The sequence below is a fragment of the Thunnus thynnus genome, chromosome 19, assembly GCF_963924715.1.
Source record: "Thunnus thynnus chromosome 19, fThuThy2.1, whole genome shotgun sequence".
NCBI classification, from domain to species: domain Eukaryota; kingdom Metazoa; phylum Chordata; class Actinopteri; order Scombriformes; family Scombridae; genus Thunnus; species Thunnus thynnus.
Genome location: NC_089535.1, coordinates 10,797,316 through 10,814,004, shown reverse-complemented (window position 1 = coordinate 10,814,004; position 16,689 = coordinate 10,797,316). Strand labels below are relative to the sequence as shown.

Below are 16,689 nucleotides of genomic sequence, written 5' to 3'. Positions count from 1 at the left end.
TGTGAATTATCAGCAACAAAGCAGAACAGGTGGGCATGACTGACATGTCCAGTGCACGGCAACACGCTACATGTAGGTATATACAGCGCAGTCCGCTCCCTGGGGGTTACTCTCTGCTGGGCTGCCATGCTGCAATGTCCCTGTCCAAACTAATGTACCAAGAGTACATCATAGTGTGTTACCTATAAAGCCAAGTCGCTGTCAGTCTAACGAAAACACCTGGCCAGCGAACAGACACATTCTCAGAGCGCAGAGAAAGAAAATGAAAGTGAATAAGAATAAGAGAAAAGCATATTAACTTCTGTTGGGTAAAGAGAGAGATGTAAGTGGCGGAGACTGAGGACTGATTTATAAGCAATGTGAGAAAAGGATTAAGTGGTAGATTAAAATGAGGAAGCTAAGAGATGGAGATAGCTGACTCTTTAAAAGTCATGCTGATGAGATAAGATAAAAGTGTGCGCGTGTGTGTGTGTGCACCTGTGTGTGCACGCATGTGTATGTGACGGTGTGCATGCATGCATATGAGAGTGCATGGGCAATTACATTTGTATGCATGTCATTGACAAGATTACTATGAGATGAGTTAATTGAGAAACATGAACATCCCAAATGTATTCTCATAATTTTAAATCACAGTAATATTATTGAAATGCATGAACAGTTTGGCACGTTACTGAAACTGCTAAATTAAATACTCATGAAGCCAGAACAGCATGCGTTGGACCTTGCATACACGCACACACACACACAGATCCATACAAATGGAATTCCCTCACTCTGTGCCTCCTCCTCCTCCTTAAACTTTCTGCGTACACCCCCCCCAACACACACACGCACACACATACACACAACACACATACACACAGTCCTGCTCATGACAAATATGCAATGAAAGCACGCTGCTGGAATCTGCAAAGCTACATCACTGACAGACCAATCTAAGCTCCTCACTCTTTAAAGCTTCTCATAAAGCTGCACAATCTCGGAAAATAACTCCCACACCTGCAGTAAAGCAAATCCCAGTATCCAAACACACACACACACATACACACACACGCATACACACACACACACGTACAATCCCATTTCACTTGATTTCACACACAAACAAACACAGGCACACTGTGATCACATGAACACACCCCCTTTGTCAGAATAAATATGTGCACACACACATATACACACACGCACACACACACACTTGCTAAACATATAAACAAAATGTATGCATGCACGTGTGTGCACGCATGCAGGGACACACTCTGCTTTTCTTGCCATTGCACAATTCTGCTGGATGCAAAAAGAGCCAAAACAAAACAGCAAGTAATGTTCCAATGTCCACTGCACAAAATACAAACAGATACATGTATGATGCTTTTAAATCTGTCCTCAGCTCTGATCTTTCTCACTTCGTTATCTCTATGGTGATGCTGAGAGAAGGCTGATGGGGAGATTGCTGTACTATCTTCCATCAGGACACAGAACTGAGTCACACATACCACATCTCTCTCTTCCTGTTTCCCCTCTGTGTTGTCTCTTTCTCCCACAAACGCTCGCTCCTCTTCTCTGCTATTCCTTCACGTCTCCTCTTCCCATTCTTCCATCCCTCTGGCGTTCATGTTTGCTTTTATTTCCCACCTCTCTGTCACTGCTGCTCGGTGAGCTTCACACCGTTTCCTTCCCTCTGTGTAGAGTCCATCTGCTCCTCTGTCTCACTCTTTCCTCTCCTCCTCACCTCTTTCTCCTGTCTCTCTCTGGTTATGTCTTCTTCTATCTCACCCTCCTCTTCTGCCGTAGATTCATGCCTTTCACGTGGGAACCTTTTTATCCATCCCTCAGAGCTCTGAGCTCCGCTGTGCCTACCTAGCTGTCTGAGCGTTTGTGCTGTGAGTGAAAGTGAATGGACAGGAGGGGGAGCAAGAAGACAAGGGTGAGCAAACAGGCAGTTATCCTCTCAGATGCTCCTCTCAGTTCTCCCAGTGTCGCTCCTTTTTCCTCTCTCCCCCTTTCTCTCTGCGTCTCTCCATCATGACCTCCTCTCGGTGTCGCCATGCAAGCCCTTCTATCCTTGTAAGCAAAGGGAGGGAGAGGAGGGGGGAGGAGTGTGGGATGGAGAGTAAAAGGCAGAGGGAGGTGGAGCTAGTGAGTCCTTCTAATTAAAAAGCAGAGTATGTACAGCTGCAGAGAGCAAGGAGAGAGACAGCAAGAGGAGGAGAGAGGGGAGCAAAGTGATCCAGGGGGTGGAACCGAGGGACAGGGAAGGAAGAAGCAGTCAGTAGGGGGTGGAAATGAGGGGCACGAGGTGGTTTGGGGGGTGGAGGGGGGGTATGAGAGTGGCTACTAGTGTGAGGTGGAGAAAAGGAGAGAGCTGACAGGACAGCAAGGTCAGCTGGAGAGGAATGCAGAAAGGTCATACATAGAGAGAGGGAGGGGGGAAGAAGTGGGGGAGAGAAGGAGGGAGAAGGAGATAGGAACAGACAGGTAGAATTATTCTACAGATATCTCCCATATGAGCGGGGGCAGAGCCGGGGAACCGTGACCAGCAGGATAATAGAGACACATGGACAATGGCCCTCTGAAGCAGAGGCAGATCCACAGTCATCGAAGGTTAAAGCGCTCCAGTGTTTTCAGGCCTCTCTCTAAATTAACATGCGTAAGTGTTTGCATGTGTGCATGCAAATTAAACGAGAAAACACCAATCCATATTAAATTAATCATGTCTTTTTAAAATATATTCTTATTCAGATATGCTCAGGTTGTCGTCTCTGTGAAGTTCTCAACTTGGGGAACATGATGTTTTTATCCAGGCTTGATGACCAGAACAAATTGATTTCTTCTTTTTTTTCTTTTTTTTTCTTATTGCTGCATATCGACCCCATCATCACTGCACTGGCTGTTGTCACCTGAGGCTGCTTTAGTGGAAACCACTCTATAGAGCGGAGATAGAGAGATAAAGTGTACACCTAAATGCCTTTAGGGCTGAGACATCTCAACCCATTTTATCAGCTCTGATCACTTATCTTGTCCTATCTCCTCTCTCACTATCAGACTTATATTAACATTCCCGTGGATCTTGTCTTAATATCTCTCAGATTTTCTACTTTTATACACAGACCCCGTTTCTGGGAATCATCATTTGAATTAATTTGAAATACAATTTCATGGAAAGAGCACAATTACTCCCACAGAATTTACAGTCATAGGAGCTGGATGGACATGCAACACTGATACATAATGGGATATTATGGTCATGTATGGAGAACATGAGAACAAATACAGTATGAATATGGAGTCAAGACTTTCAGCTATTGAAAATACTCCATACAGTACATGCACCACTTTAACGTACACATATATTTTAAATATAATTTATTGTGCCACTGTATCTATCATAGTGCATTCTATATTTATGGTGGTAAATAGTACACAGTGATCAAGTAACACACAAAATTCTTGCACTCCAGAAAATCTTAACATATCTCAACATATTAACGATGTGAAATTAACATTTCGTGATGCAGGTATGAGGACCAAAACGTTGTTAATAAAGTACAAGTGATCGACAGTGTGCAGGATTTTTTGGTCCTTTCACAGTACAGAGTGATCAAAATAAATATTAAGAGAGTTTAATGGGACCCTTCACTCTTCATTTGTAATCATCTCTGAGAATGACAGTTCATGCTTGACCTTGGAAACATTCAGCATTCACAATGACACAATGCTGATGTTTAGCAGGTATGTTAACCATTTAAATTTAGTGTGTTAGCGTGCTAACATTATGCAAATTAGTACTAAATACAGAGTACAGCTGAGGCTGAAGGGAATGTTAGGTCTATCCGTTTTCCAGGTATTTGGTCATTAATCAAAATATTAGACAAATTAAATTTTTGACTGGGGGAAAAGTTAAGGGATCAACAAAGTTATTACAATTAATCCAGAGGGGAACATGAATGTCTGTATCGAATCTCATGGTGGCACAAAGTCACAAGAATAAGTCAGGGGATCACCAAAGTCAATAAGATACGTTGTCTAGGAAATGTAAATGTCTTTTTCAAATTTTATGGCATCGAATCCGATAGTTGTTGATATATTTCAGTCTGGACCAAATTGGAAGACTGACCAAGCAACATTGCCATCCATTGACTCATGCTGCTAGCATGGCTACAAGGTACCTTAAGAATAGATTAAAATAACATATCCTATAAAATTCATATACTGTATAACTGATTGATTGATTGATTGATTGCAGATCCATTAGCCTGTCACAAGAAGCAGGATTACTGAGATATCTGGATATCTTTGCTGAGTAAAACCAGGAACCCTGTTAAATCTAAAACACTGACTAAAAATCAGTTATTCCGATAAGTCAGGAACAAGCCCCAGGATCTGCACCTGCAGCTGGACTGAACCAGAGTGACGCATAGGTTGAAGGGGTATTCAGGATTATGTGCCACAAGAGCTTTGCTTTGGAAGACTGCAGCGACTTTGACGTCTGTGAGAGCTGAAAGACCAGTGATGCTGGGATCAGTATATGTTTGTGACTGTCGGACATTGTCAGCGTGGTGAAGCAGCAGATGGAGGATAATGAAAGGAGGACAGACTCTATGAGGCTCCCTAACAGGAGGAGCAGTCTATCGGCTGCAGAGAGGACCTTGAGCTTAAAGATGACAAAGAGCTTTTGTTGGCAGTGTTTATAGGTGGTGTTTAGTTTGTTGTCCTTGATATTTTGACGATGCCATCTCAACTGTCCCAATGGTGATTACAAAAGAGGCATCATGGGAGAGCTAAAAAAGCAGTTCTTTATAGTTTTAGAGACCAACAGGCACAGATGCAGTAGTTGTCTGCACTCTGTGAAATGAAACAGAATGAAAAACAGAAATAAGAAAGCTAATAGGCCACAGTAGACTGTTGATGTGGTTGCATTTAAACAGAAAAACAATGCAAACAATACTTAATGACCCTTTAAAAATAATATTAGTTTTATGGAAATATCCTATTTTTTTACAGATGTATATTGCATATAGCCTACTGCATATTGTGGCTGTCCAGTGAAAACCGCGTATCTCCATATTTGGTGATTTTTAACTTTTGAGATAAACTGAAAAATTGAGTTTCTTAATGGACTGAGGAAATATTCCTATTTCTTAAAGATCCCCTCCAGATATGTTTTAAAATGTGTACAGTATAAAATACTCTACTTTGAATAGTAATTTGTGTCTAATATGTTTTTTCCAGAAAGAAAAGCTAAATTATCTTGTTAAAATCCTTAAAATAACATCTTCTTCTCCCTCATTAAAAGTTCCAGAAGCTATGAATATGCAAATATTTTTCATTTCAAAAGTTTAACTGCTGGACACAAGATGTCTCCTACTTCACTGTGAAGTCAATTCTCAGTGTTTGTGCACTGAAGGTTTCAAGTTTCCACATTACACACTTGGAATGGCTCCAAACTAGCTGTGACGTCACAAATATTGCTTGTACGTACATGCCTTTAAACTCAGATTTTCAATGAGCACAGAGAAACTTTCCCCCTTTCAGGAGATGAATGTGAAAACAGCCTCCTGGTGTCAAACTCTGCACATCCATCATTCTGCACAGTGAAGCTCAAACATTCAACTGTAACAACAGTAAGCAAAATACATTTCTGAGTAGAGGGGGGACTGTAAGATAACAAAAAAAACAAAAAACAGATAAATTGTCTTGTCACAAAGCTGAAAACAGAACTGTTTCGTTGGGCGAGAGAAAACTTGGTGTTGTCGAGATACATTATTTTTTACGGGACAGTGACAATATGCTGATAGCACTGCCATTATCTCTGTAATATAATTGTATTGATATCAGTGTACTTGGATCTTCAGAGCGTAGAATATACTCACATAAACATATTTTTATCCCAGGAAAAAGTCATAGTAAAAGTATCACTGCTGTTTTAAATCGTTTTTTCTCTCTATATGACTCCCTCTCTCTTTCTTTGGCTTTGTGTTTTGAGTCAGTTACCATCCTCTCGGGGTGAGCCCAGGAACTGTAATTATTATTTATCAAATTAATCCAAAGGCTGCCTGCATATATAGCTAATCAGATCGTGGTTTCACAGTGCCTACAGAGCCACCAAAAGAAAAAAAAAAAACACTACTCGTTTCACTGGCCCTCATTAATCTGCCTCCGTGGCTGCCTGGCTACAAAAAAAGCGAATTTTAAGCAGATCCTTTAATGTACACTCTGATCAAGTCATCAATCATAGCCCAATACAAGGTTGTAGGATAGGGGACGTGCCTAATGGTGAGATCTAACTGTGGCCATTACCTGAAAACATTTTAATATTTTGCTATCTCAGTTTCAAGCATGATGGATGAACATGGTGGGCAGTCATTTGCTGGACCTGAGCACAGCTGGCATCTCGGTCTTTGATCCGAGCCGAGCCCAGGACATTGTCAAAGATCTTAAGTTCCTTTGATGGATGAGGGAACTTTTTCTGCTTTGTTTCTGGGCCAAATAATGACTTTCTGTGTCTGTCCTCTTGTCTAGAAACAAGGCTGGAGGTCAGGAGAGAAATGCTACATGGCAACATAATAAATGGGTAAGAAGATAGACTGTGAAAGTAAAGAGGTTTCTGGCTTTTGCTACGTACCAGAAGGCACTAACAATACATTACATCATTCTTAATGCTTGGTCTTTTTGTCTACAATCAAATAAGACTTAAGAAACTGATTTAAAAAAAACAGTGAGATTCAAAACCAGTTGTAGTTCAATCAGCATTGAGCTGAATAACATATGACAGTTTAATTTTGATGTAGGTAAATAAAATTGTTTCAGGACATGGTGCTTTTTAGAAGCTCTCTCCACCAGGTGGTGATGTTGTTCTTAAAGTGTCGGGCAAGGTTGCATTACAATACTTTTCAAATGATTCATGAAAGAAAAAAAAAATCTATTTCCCATAAATGTTGTTTACTCATTTGACCCTAAATGATTGATTTTGTGTTCCCTGAATTGTTAATTATTAATAAGTATGAGTGTAAATGGCTAAACGCATGATGATTAACACTGTTTTTGAGAGTAGTGTGCCTCCTCTTCTGTCATTTCAGTTTGCTCTTGGCGACATGAATGAAATCCAGCACTGAGTCTGTGCGCCGCTGATGTCACTGATGCCAAAGCGTCTTAAAGGAAAAAATGTCACAGAAATAGATGAATCACTGGCTACAGGGCTCTTTCGTTACGGATACAAATAGAACAATTTGAAACACATTCTTGATCTAATTCATTAAAATTTGCTTAAAAATAGCACTGTGTTCTCATATGTTTTCCAGGTATGTGATGCTGATAAAATGATGCGGCAACCATGAACATCCCAATCTGCCTTCCCTCCACTGGAATCCATTTCATTTGATGTTTTTAAGGCACACATCAAAGCGTATTCTCCAGCTTATGCAGCTCAATAAAGTGTAATACGAGTGCTTTTTGATATTTTTCTAGGTTTTGGCAATAACCTTAACCTGAAATCCACTCTAATAACAGTATGAAACTAATTTTACAATAGTAACTGGGTTGATATCATAAAAATAACTCATATCTGTGACTGTCAAATGCACTGCAGGTGTTATTAGCTACAAGTGACAAAATGCTCAGCTGTGGAAACAAAATGCATGATGTCAGGTGGAAAAATGAAAATGCATTGAGTGTAGAAACTTTGAGGCCAAAGTGACCCTGAGCTGCTAAACAATTTTTGAATATGTATATGTAGTTTGATGAATAAAAAAAAAAAAAACATGTTCTATGATCTGTGTAAATTCTTATAAGCAAACGATTTGCTCTCCCATTTTACATAGTAGTTTTGCATCATTTGAACATTTTAGTGTTAAAATGTAATGTAAAATGAAATGTAAATTCTAAAGATCCAGTGATAATTTTAATAATCTACAGGCCAAACAATGTTTTTATTCAAGATCTTGCTGAGTTATTATCTTATTTTATATCAAAATTCTTATTTTAAGTGACTGTAACATACATGTCTGCTGCCCCTCTAAGACTTTAGTCACTGATTTTATGGATACTTTGGAATATTTTAACCTCATTCAGGCAATACAAGAACCAGTTCGGTTTTATCCCAACTACATATTAATCATAATACATCTGTCCGCTGCCAGGTTTTTAACTCTATATCTGCTAGCAAGTTTTCTGAGCTTTTTACTGCTGCTTCTTTAACTTCCTTGATCCACATTCTAACATAGAGGAGCTGGTCTCCCTTTTTAATCACCCCTGTCAGATTGTCCTGGACTCTGTCACCCCCTACAAAAGTCAAACAGAACACCGCAGCCCGGACTAAACGAATCCACCCAGGAATTAAAGAGAGACAGTAGGAGGAGGGAACAAAAATGGGGGGGAAATGGGTTTACATGTATTTTATGAGATCTGGAAAGAAAAAAGCAAAAGCATCCTTCTTTATTTATTTAATTTTATTCAAGGTAATAGACTCGGTCATCAACCCCTCCCCCTGTCATTTTACCAACGCCACACGAGAGCTATGTGAGACATTTTTAAATCTTTAAAAAAATGAGAGTGAAGGATATAAGGCAACAAATTACCCTCAATTTTAGGTCCAATTTTATTTTCTTTCTACATGCTTCCACTCGGCCAAATCATCCAAGGTCACAGTGTCTCTTTTCATTGCTGCGTAGACGACACAGATACCTTCCCCTGAGACCTGGTGACTCAAAAAGCCTAGCTGCTGTTAGATAGATTGTCTCAGTGATGTCAACTGTTGGATGGCAAAAAAAATTTCTTCAACTCAGTTACTCACAATCAGAAATCATATTGTTCAGTCCCCCAAACCCTAGCTGTCTCGTTGAGAGTTGGCTTTGTCCCAATTGTCTGCTTATATAAAGCCTGCTGCCAGAAATTTGGGAATACAATTTGGTCCAGATTTAAGCTTTGAACCACAGATCAAAAAATTGTCCAGTCCTGATTCCTTTAAATAAGAACAATCTCCAAAATTAAACCAATGCTCTCACACTCTGACCTGGAAAAAGTGATTCACACACTTATTTTCTCTAGACTTGACTACTATAACTCCCTCCTCTCTGGTATAAACCAAAAGTCACTCTCTCGCCTCCAACTAGTTCAGAATAAAGCAGCTCTGCTTCTTACTGGTTTGAACAGAAGACATCACATCCCATCGATCCTTGCTTCTGTCCTTTGGCTCCCTATTTGATTTAGAATTGATTTTAAGATTTTACTGATCACTTTTAAAGCAAGTCTGAGTCTGGCCCCAAGCTACATAACAGATATGTTGACTCCATATGAGCCAGTGTGCAGCCTCAGCTGGGGTCAAAGTCAAGGCTAAATCTAAAGGTGACCGTGCTTTTGCCATCAGGGCCAGAACGACCTGGGAACGACCTGCCTGAGGAGATAAGGCTCACAGAATCAATTACTTCTTTTCAATCACTTCTTAAAACCCATTTTTTTTAGACTTGCTTTTATGTGATGTTGTCTTTTTTATTGCTTTTATCCTTTTTATTTGTATTGATTTATATTTATATCTTTTAATGTTTTTATTGTCTTTTATCTCTTTTAGTTTAGTTCAGTTTATTTATTTACACAAAGGTTACAATAAAATATTACACAGTAAAAAAAAAAAAGTTATATTAATTGTGCAAGAGAGGAAAGAAGCCTAGAGGACTTATATAAAGTCCTCTTCTTCATTTCAACCAGTCATTAAAAACATACGGAGTCATAAAAACAATTTACTGTCTTTATCTTTCATCATACTTCTGCTATATTTCTGTATCTTTTGTCTTCTTGTTTTAATTTTAACTTAATTTTGTCTTGCTTTTGTTTGGCCTTACTGTTTGGTTTTCTGTTATTATATTGCCTTCTGAGTATCCTGCTATAGGCTTGTCTGTCAAAGCACTTTGTAAACTTCATTATTATTATTATTATAAAGCAATACATTTTGGGAAATATGTTCATTCGCATTAGAGTTAGATGTCTGTATGGTAAATATGAAACTGCATGGAGCTAAGCTAATTGGCTGCTGGCTTTAGTTTCATATTTAATGGACAAAGGGCTGCAACTAACGATTATTTTCATCAACAATTAATCTGTCGACTATTTTCTCAATTAGTCATTTGGTCTTTAAAATGTCAGAGAATGGTGAAAAATGTCGATCAGTGTTTCCAAATGCCCATTATGCAATCTAAAATGTCATATTTTGTCCTGAGCAATAGTCCACAATCCAACGACATTCAGTTAACCTTCATAGAAGACTCAAGAAGATGGAAAATACTCACATTTAAAAAGCTGGAACCAGAGAATTTATGCATTTTTTCTTAAAAATGACTCAAAACATTTAATCGATTTTCAAAATGGTTGGTGATTAAAGTTTCTGTCAGTCAAATAATTGTTGCAGCTCAAAATGGACAGACATGAAGTGCTGTCAATCTTCTCATCCATCTCTCAGCAAAAATCTCAGCATGAAAATTCCTTTCATGATCAAACTAGTTTACAAAGTGCTACTATGCAGAGTTAGAGAAGCAAACACCATCAAAAGGCAACACAAAAATCACCACAATCCTCCCACATCTTGAAGCCCTGGGGACTTCTACAGCATAAATTGTCGATGCAACACACAAACATTACATAAGGAAATGGGTAAAAATGTTGTCATTGCATACTCATAGACACATTTATATTGCAGGTAATCAGGGTGCCACTATGCCAAAGCTTTTATATGAAGTTTATTTAACAATAATATTGGGTATCTTTCTATGTCAAGTCCAATCACTTTTGTTATATTTTTATTTAATTTTTCCTGCAAAGCAAAGCTCCATGAGAGGGACCTTATACATGCATGTGCCCAGGGGCCCATTGTCTCATAATCCATCCATGAATCTAACAAATAAATGACGTGTACTGCTCTACAGCAGAGTAACTGTTATATAAATGGGGAATTTAGAAAGGAATTTGAAGCGCTTGTTCCCAGCCTCAAGCAAGCCATCCTTAATCTCCTATAACCAAGCAAAACAATATTTAATTTTGCTATGAATTAGTTGAGCCAAAAAGTACAGGTTTATATTGTAGCTTACAATGCACATGTGATGTGTGTCGAGATATAACATAAAATACACGTGTGACTCCAAATCTACTACAGCGCAGTTTTCCTGTCAATCCATCGTTCTCACGGCAGCGGAAACTTTGCACCCAACACTTACAGTAGAACATGTGTGTTACAGGCTTCTGCAGAAAACAGAAGATATCTGGTGTTTTTTTCTCCCATTCTTGTACAGAGAGAGATATCTTGACAACAGATTTCCATGGAATTGGCACATGCACACTAATATTCCACTATTATTCCAACAATGACAACATTCCGAATTTGATACAGGTCATGTAAACAGTATATTTTGTTTGGATATTCCGAATTAGGCGTTATTCCAAATGTAGCATTTTCTGATTAAGACGTGGGATATACCGATATTATTTGGGTTTTAGGAGCATTCTTCGGACATGTATACAGTGCATTCAGAATATGCATTTCAATTGGGGTTTTTACTGCAGTTTGCAACATACGGCCCTCTTGCCTGTTTACCCCTGTGCAGGCAAAATGACATATGCTGGAGCAGGAAGGCAAACAGACGAGAGGAATGAGTGTAGAGTGTAGAGCTGTTCAGGGCGGGCTGGAAAAACAGAGCATGCCTTCTTCACGATGGGGACAGAGGGGATTGGTTGATGATGATGATGATGATGACTCGGTGTAATGCACCAAAAACACTCAGCAGTGCAGTAAACATCATGGGATAACCTAGGTACAGGATGTGCCTGTAACTATAAATTTATAATATAAGTCACATCAATATAAATTATAAATATCAGGCTCACGCATGTTTTTCACCTCATTGGTTTACCTCACTGCCTGCAGAGATCTTGTGATTCCCTTTCCCACTGGAGCAGAGGGAAACCCTGAAAACCACCTGCATGTAAATAGGAATATTAGTGAAATATTCATTTTCATTAGCCATGTAAACAGCTTAGTAGGAATAATGCCTTTTCTCGGAAAAAGGGCAAAAACCGGAATATTTTGTGCATGTAAACATAGTTACTGTCAACCTTGACAAACAATTTGGTCTATAATGAGGTCTCAAAACACACAAAAAAGCTGATTTTATGTTAAATTTGCAGTGAATATCCATATAAAGACAATGAAATATTAATGTTTTGTGAATTGTACCTGCTGTGCTGCCATCAGACCGGAATTCCTACTTCCACATGAAAAATCTGTTAATCGACATTTAAAGGGGACCTATTATGCTCATTAAAAAAACTCCTTATTTACACTGGCCCTTTATGCAGCCCCTGAGTTCAGCCTCTGTCTCTTAACAGGCAGTCTTACCTCTTGTCTCTTTAAGGTCCAATGAGCCCACTCTGTTCTGACTAGTCAGCTTTGTGGAAGTCCTGCCGAAGGGCAGCCGCAACAGAGTTGTGTCAAGTTACTGCTGATGAAAACCCAACATTTCCTACTTTACCGCATCATATTAAAAGATTTTGAAAGACTAAATAACAGGAGACTTTTATCGTAAAGAATTTACAGGAAATTAAATGTGCTCCTCACCAAATCACAGTTACCAAGTCAACTTATTATAAGCGACTTTGGGCTTGTTTTTCTGAAAAGTCACTTACAAATATTGGTAGTCGTGGGTTGCGTTTTTTTTGGGCATGTTTAGTGTAGTTGCTTATTCGGGCTTGTTCCCTATATGCCTCACATTAAAGACAGTTTGACTGAGCTCAAACTAAGTTGTCAAATATTGCTGCCTGCTGTCAGAAACAAGCATGTGCTGGTCAACATTAAAATCCTTAGCTGCACCCCAGTGCTTCACTGGTTAGTGCACATTCCATGTATTCCATTAGGATGAGTACCAGCCACAGCAGCTGAGTTTCGATTCCGACCCAGACACTTTGCTGCATATCTCTATGTCCCATCCTTCCTGTCTCTCTCCACTATGAATGTCTAATAAAGTGAAAATGCCTTAAATATGTCATCTTTAAAAGAAAAACTCCTTAGCAGATGTTTTCGATATGTTATTTAAACGCACAATAGTAGTAGTAGATACCTTTTTTTCTGTCTTTTTTTTTTGGATTAAACAAATAGGAAACAAACTAGGCTAAAATTTATTAAAGTGTGTCACAGAGGAACTACAGAGGATGACAAGAAAAGGAGGACAAGGACAATAGACAAGTTTTTTTCCATACATTAATTGAGATTAATTGTCAGTGAAAGGCCCAGTATGTGTATTTTTTAATGATTGTTTAAAAGGCCAACAAGATATCTTTGTTTAGCCTTCACTGACATAATAACTTGGCCAGTTATGCAACTTCTTCACTTTCATTTTCATTCATTCATTCCTCATTTTTTTGTTGGCCAATTGGCTTTGTTTCAACTTCTTTAGAGTTAAAAAGAAAAATGCGAAAGTACAAGTTTCCATAGATTTGATTGCTTGTTTCTCTTGCAATACCTGGCAACAATGACCAAATTAGCAGAACTCCGTTACCAGTCGACACAACAACATATGGAGATATTTGGAGCTGGAATAATGCAGGGAGGAATAGTACACGCCACAATGCTGATGTTTGATGAAGAGCTGCAGATGACCAGAACACCTCCAACAGGTAAACAAGTTATTTTACTTTGCTGTGCTGTGTAATGGAAAAAACATTACACAAACATTACACAGTAATGGAAAAATATTACACAGCGTAGCAGCTCAACTCATGGCTCGGTGGGGCTACAATTCCAATGACTTCCAAAACGAGCAGATAACCATATATATAAATCTGTCACAAGCCTACGTCGGCTCAGGCTAAAAGTAGAAAAAACTTTTGGAAACCGAGTGTTCAGAGCAGTCTGAAGCCGGTGCTTTTTGCTCACAGGGATTACTTCTACATACATTTACCTCATTATTTGACACATTGGCCATGTTTAATTTTAACATTATATATTATATACATATATATATATATGAAAATAAGGAAAAGCATAATAAGTCCCCTTTAAGATAAAAAAATCTATCTACTCCAGGTTATAAAGCCTGGCTGCAGAAAGCAGCTTCTCTCACTCTCCTCTGACTGCTCGTTGTTGCTGCTGCTGATTGCAGCTCTCTGCAGCTCTCTGCTCTCCCCTCCAGTTATCCATTTTGGCTTCCTTTAGTTTTGTTGTACTTTGCTTTTATGCACGAACAACACCCACACACACATCTACCACTCATGCACAACTGATTATACTGACATACATACCCCATATTATAAATATTTAGTTAATTTGTTTCATTTGATTTAATAAATTATCTTTTGTGAGACTTTGACATAGCGTGTCTCCCTTTTGTTGTGGCCACTGAAGCCAGGTCATAACAAATGGGGGCACATCCATTACAGTTAGATTGTTAGAAAGTTTGTTTTGTGCCTCAGGTAGCAGTTGGGTGTATGGTGTGATTGCATAGCTAATTAGGTGATTTGCTGGCTTTTGGGCTGCGTGTTTTGTGGCTAGGGCTGTTTCGGTCTTTGATTTTGCTTTGGTTTAGCTCTGGTTTTTGGGAGACACACCATGTGTTTTTCTGCAGGAAACGTTTGGTTCTGACCGGATTTCCATGTGCCTTTCATTATGTAAGTGTTGCTGTTTTGATACACTTTAATACAGAGTTTTCCCCTTTTGGCTGTAGAAACGTTTCCCCTTTGGGTTGCTTTTCTTTCTTTCTTTCTTTTTTCTTTCTTTCTTTTGTAGTGTTGTGACCATGCGGTTAGTGTCAGCTGTTTTCGGACAGCTGTCTCGGGGGCACATACACTTAATTTTTGTGAGGTTGGCTGCTTGCAGGTCACTTTATAAATCTGCTGTCTTTTAGTGTGTATATACCTGCGTCAGAGTACAATATTGGTCTGTGTGTCAGATCAGGTTGGCCTTTTTGGAGTTTCCACATTTGAGTATACAGGAAACCCACACACAGACAAATACTTACTCTTTGACTGTCACCACCCACTGCAGCATAAGCTAGGAGTTATAGAACCCGACACCACCAAGCTGATGATGTGCCAACAAGTGCTCAGGCCCAAGAGAAGGAGCACAAACATCTGAAGGATGCGGTTACCCTAACTGGACCTTTGTGACAACAGCCACAGGTTCCAGGAAGAACAACAACACTGTGGGTGGTAAAGAAAAGGAAAATAAACGCAACAACAACGCACACCCAAACACAAGAAAAGCAATTTAGTGTATGCAGTCCAATGCAGTGAGAAATGCACAGACTTGTATATCGGGTAAACTAAATAACCATCAAACAAACGCATGGCTCAACACAGGCGGACCAACTCCTCAGGTCAAGACTCAGCAGTTTCCCAACACCTGAAAGATAAGGGACACTCTTTCAAGGACAACAACATACATATTTTGGATAGGGAGGACAGATGGTTTGAAAGAGGAATGAAGGAGGCTATCTACATCAAAGCAGAGACACCATTTCTCAACAGAGGAGGAGGTCTACGACACCACTTATCCTCCACCTACAAGCTGTCCTTTCATCCCTTCCCAGAGATTTAACAACCATTTAACCATTTCAACCTGTCAGCTAGAACTGAAGAAGCCCCTTGGATGAGAGATGAAACATCTTCAAGTATCTTCAACCAAGTCCAGTCGCCCTCAATTCAACCCTCCTTGGATAACCATGATTTGGATGACTGAGAATCTTCACAGACATGGCTGTTGAGGCATCTAATAAAGTATTGTGTTGCAAAAGGAGGGGTAATTTGTGCAAATTATTATCAGAGAATTTAATGCTATGCAATTGCTTTTAGCTTGCAGAACAATGATGATGTAATTAAGTAACCTCATCTGTGGGATATGTTCAGGGCTGTAGTTGTTATTGAGGACACTAAGTTCATGTCCTCGGTATTTTTCTGTGACTTGCCAGTTGATGTTGATTGACACAATCACGATGATAACCTTCTGTAAAAGCCTGCAGAGCATCTAAAAATCAATTTATTAACAATTTATTAACATGTGTAATGCAAGACTTGGAGTCTGAAATCCATAAGCATTTATTAAAGGAATACCAACTTTTATAACTGCATTTTTACCACATCCCTTTGATCTTTACCCTGGCAAAAAGGATTTTTATAAACCATCTGAACCCTTAAGTTGCCATAATTAATGTAATAACAAGTAAATTATTTATTAAGCACCAATAAAGCCAACTTACAAACCCCTTCTAGGTGGTGCCTTATTAGAAAGATATACCTCTCTATATCTTTAAATCAAATGACCTCCTTACTGTAACTCCTATTTTGTAATAGCTCCAAATAGATGATGTAACATCTTCAACAGTCAGCTGGGAGAACATTTGGGGTAGGTATAGCTAGGACTTAAATTATGCTTTGGTGTTTGTGTAGTGTCTTGTCAAATTGTGTATTACAAAAATGTATTACAGTGTAAGCCTAAGTTTCTTACATAAGCAAAGCATCTAAATGGACAACTTTTTTTTTATCAGAAGTGAGTATTTATTGATGTGCTTGTTTCATGTCCACTTTACAAAAAAAAATTGTGATAAAGGACATTTTTTTCAGGGCACACACACCCGCTGCTGCTCGTTGTTGGAATGGCTTTTTACCTGCTGAGCTCTCGGCTTGTTTTGTTTACCTCTTCCCTCCTGACACGTG

The 16,689-nt window shown here is 39.0% G+C and overlaps 1 protein-coding gene across 2 annotated transcripts in view; it reads right to left on the bottom strand.

The window, feature by feature from the left end:
- LOC137171069 (mucin-2) overlaps window positions 1-2,079 on the bottom strand; it is a 35,232-nt gene extending 33,153 nt beyond the window's left edge. For both annotated transcript variants that reach the window (XM_067574808.1, XM_067574809.1), the window contains exon 1: window positions 1,500-2,079. The gene's annotated coding sequence lies outside the window, so the exon portion shown is untranslated. The remainder of the gene's footprint in view (window positions 1-1,499) is intronic.
- Window positions 2,080-16,689: the final 14,610 nt, after the last annotated feature.